Source organism: Rhagoletis zephyria, unplaced genomic scaffold (genome assembly GCF_001687245.7).
Source record: "Rhagoletis zephyria isolate East Lansing unplaced genomic scaffold, Rhagoletis_zephyria_1.1 Rzeph_scaffold_32673, whole genome shotgun sequence".
NCBI lineage: Eukaryota > Metazoa > Arthropoda > Insecta > Diptera > Tephritidae > Rhagoletis > Rhagoletis zephyria.
The window spans coordinates 1-3,884 of NW_016189728.1; the positions used below are offsets into that span (position 1 = coordinate 1).

At 38.3% G+C, this 3,884-nt stretch overlaps 1 long non-coding RNA gene across 2 annotated transcripts; it reads right to left on the minus strand.

Moving 5' to 3' along the window:
• Positions 1-1,838: 1,838 nt before the first annotated feature.
• LOC108353989 (uncharacterized) lies at positions 1,839-3,301 on the minus strand. Of its 2 annotated transcripts, none has more exons than XR_001846488.1 (3): positions 3,283-3,301; positions 2,783-2,891; positions 1,839-2,723 (listed from the first exon to the last, which is right to left on the minus strand). It is a non-coding gene; the product is annotated as an uncharacterized LOC108353989 (long non-coding RNA). The 2 variants fall into 2 exon arrangements; XR_001846487.1 differs by lacking the exon at positions 3,283-3,301 and adding an exon at positions 2,952-2,978.
• Between the last annotated feature and the right edge of the window lie 583 nt (positions 3,302-3,884).

Sequence of the window (3,884 nt, forward strand, 5' to 3'; positions counted from 1 at the left end):
GTTTTATGGGCCAACAATCTTGCTTGGTAAAGAAGACACTTGGCCTTCAGAATATTCTAAGGCATTACCAGTAATCGACGAAGGTATCAACATGGAACGCAAAAGTGTGACANCGCCACGTTTTTGAAGGATACTTCCCAGCAAAAATTCAAATTCATGTCTTCTCCGACGCATCAGAAAAGGCATATGGTGCTGAGATTTACATTAGATCTGAGCTGGGTGATGGACTAGTACTAGTGAGGCTTCTGTGTGCAAAATCACGTGTGTCACCCTTGAAAAGGGGAAACTAGAAACCTGCAACATGTGGTTTTATGGGCCAACAATCTTGCTTGGTAAAGAAGACACTTGGCCTTCAGAATATTCTAAGGCATTACCAGTAATCGACGAAGGTATCAACATGGAACGCAAAAGTGTGACATCGCTGTTGCAACCACTGGAATTGAAGGAAGCGTACTTTATAGCATTCGACACAATGGCTCTTTAAGAACATTACAAAGAGTTACAGGCTACATGCTTAGATTTATCAAGGGGGTACCTATCTCGAAAAGTAAAAAAAAAATAAGTTCAAAACAGAAAATAGCCAACAAACATGTTAAAAACTGAAATAAGTACAGCAAACAAAATAACCTTTACTACTAACGTTCGCCTGTCAGGCGTCAAGAGGGCCTGGAACTCAGCCGCGCAAGGCCACTGTACAATGTGCGTCTGCTAACAGCCTCGTACCGGGCTAAGCTGAGTTGGCGCGAACGTTTATTTGATCATTAAAAGTGTTCCTGAAATATCGCGCGGAAACCGAATTCGTTCCACCTCACAGGCGAACGTTAGTATTCTAGGGTTAAGCACTTTTGTTTTGCTGTATGCAAAATGTGGTTTTATTAATTTTTATTTTATTAGTTTTGCCGAGTTTTTTGTTTAGATTTAGTTTTTCGCACTTGCGTTTGCCGCCGCCTCGCTTTCCCGTATGAGTTTATTTTGCCGACGGTCTTTTTGTACAAACATACATACATATGAGGGGGAGAGTTTGTCGCTAGGCCGCGGGTTGCTATTTAGCGACGAAGGACCATGTTTAATTTTTGAGTAGGTTAAGGATCCGGCTCGAAGGAGAGGGAGAGCGGGAGACCAGGTTTAGAGGTTTGGTCGAGTTACAGTAGTAGAGGAGGTAGGGATTACCTTTGTGAGTGTTGATGTATCGAGCTCAATGAGCCCACATGGTTTATAGGTGCACATCAAGAATGATAGAATACAAGATTGCGCAGTGTGGCTAGGTCTTCGGCATGAGAAAACGTCCCTCTTGGTCTGAACATGGGAACTTACTGTGGGTGCAAGCAGATCACATTTTGTAAACGGAATTGTGATATTTAATTTTATTTTATAATGAAAAATGAATTTAATGTGCAATTTTTTAAGTTTACTAGATGTAAGACAACTTTTCATTTTCTTTATATATTGCATGCTTTAGTTTTAATTCTGTTTAAGTTAAGTTGTAAAGGTGAAAATAGGCCTCCTGGGCAACCGAGCACATTAAAAAAAATCGGTAACGCGCGTAAAAGCATACCTCACAAGTGGTGTGGAAAATGCAAGAACAAATATAAATGGAATAATTTTCGAAATTATGAAATGGTTATTGGTATTTTCCATCTCAAAGGGGGTGATTAATTTGAACGTTATTTAAGCTGCCTTTACACGGTCGATTTTTGTCGTTTAACCAAAATCTACCCGTGTAAATTGCAATTCAACCGTAAAATGTAAGCGTTTTGGCTAGTCCATATCTTAAGTAAATTTTCCAGTCGACAGAAATCGACCCGTGAAAAGGCAACTTCAGGAATTTTTTAATTTTCTTTTTTTTTTTGCTTGGGCGTCTTTTGAAGATGTGCCAAATTATATTGTCTACTTAAATACAAAACAACAATTTCTTTAAGCCATCTTGTGCAGCAATTTGTTGACCTTATCCTCACGGCTACCGAAATCACCAACCTCAACGTAGTGATTAGCCTTCTTGCGCCAGCCTCGGGTTGATGTGTTGAGCTTGAATAGCAACAGGAAGCTGGGGGCTTTCTTGAAGTGAAGTGAATCAACGCACTGAATTTCGTGCGCTTCGCGAAATTTGCGTTCGATCACAAAGCAGAGATTGGGACACGCTTGACCATTCCACGTTTGTACATCAATTCACAAACTGATTTAAGATTTGGATAACCCCATATAGGGGGTTCGGCATACGTAGCATATTAATGGTTGCCTTGCTCAATTTGATGAACACAACGTTTTAATGTGGCGAAGACAGAACTGTAAAACTACGCACTTTTTGTGCAACTTTGTTGATACCGCGGATGCGGATCACAAAAGCCAATTTGGATTTTTCAGGCCCGTCGAATTGGCCGCATTTCTTTGCCACACAGCGCTACTCCATCTCACGGCGTCCATCACGGAGTTTTCTTGTTTGATATTTCTCAGCATGCACCAATTTACGGAGTGCAATCACAGCAGAGCGCTTTAGTTTACGTTTGATCAGGGTAGCAATTTGCTGACCTGCTCTTGCTGAACTGCAGCTTCGACTCGGGGACAGGAGGCAGCTTCCTGGAAGGTTGCCTGTCCTTTGCTTGCGGTTTCTTACCGGCCGTGATGGTAGTCCTCTTAACTTGTTACTTAGCACGTTGAAAAGGCGAAAAAAAGTTCGCCAAATGTTTGGAGCACATCGTAAATGAGCCACTCGATTTATAACATTTCTATAAACAATTTAATTAAATACTTTTTATACATAGATATGCTGCAACCGTGCACTTACTTTCCCAAATTCCATCCTGCTTATCGGCATAATTTTCCAAATATGCCTGCTACTTCATTACTAATTACTCAATTTTCCAACTGCGCCTTCTTTGTTGGCTCGACATATCCTAAAAAGACATAAATTTACATTAAACAATAGAAATCGCAAAAATTAGCAAATAAAATACTCGCTTTGTTTTGATTTGTTGTCAAATTTCTGAGAAATGTGAATTCACCACGATGAGATACAAAAGGAACAAGGACCAGGGATGTAATTTTAAGTAAACTATTATTCAGGGGCAAGGCGCAGAGCGTTCGGGGAGCAATATTAATTTGTATCAAATATAACATTAAACGGTGGTTCTAATACATTTTTTGATTTTATTAACCAGAGTACATACATAATATGGTATTTCTTTCAAAAATTAATGTACTATATGAACTTTTTTTTCAAATATTTCTTAAGTTTCTTTCATGAGTGCTGAAAAGCAACCATGCGTGTAAGAAATTGTGTGCTACCTAAAATTTCATCTCTGGAAACTTTATCCCCATAAAGGACTTCACCACAGTTTTTTTACTGGATATACTGAGAGCAAAACGTTGAAAATAATTGAAATCTGACTAAAACTACGGCCGCTTTTCATATAACGGTAAATTTCGGAATGCCTGAAACTTCAATATTTCGAAATTTAAGGACGCAAATTTACTCAAAATTGATACACCCCGGCTTACCATGTAGCGGTAGGTGAAAAACTTGTATTTAATACTTGCGTCGGGTATTTAATGTTTAGCTCGGCCCGAACTTAGATTTTCTTACTTGTTTTATGTAATGAGCTCGGCTTTTATGGAAAAATAATAAACATTAAATAAAAAAAGAGAAACAGCCAAAATCGATCAAAATGGTGATGACTTAATCAGCTGACTACAAGTGTATGTACAAAATGATTTTTATATTAACGATCTCAAACCAGTTTATAATGAATTTTAAATGTGCTCTATTAAAATGACATTTTAAAATGCCTTACGTACATATGTACCTTCGTATACAATAAAAGTTTAATAAGACCAATTTTTTGTACATTCATTTCAATAAGACGTTTTTGGGTAGGAAATGACGTTTT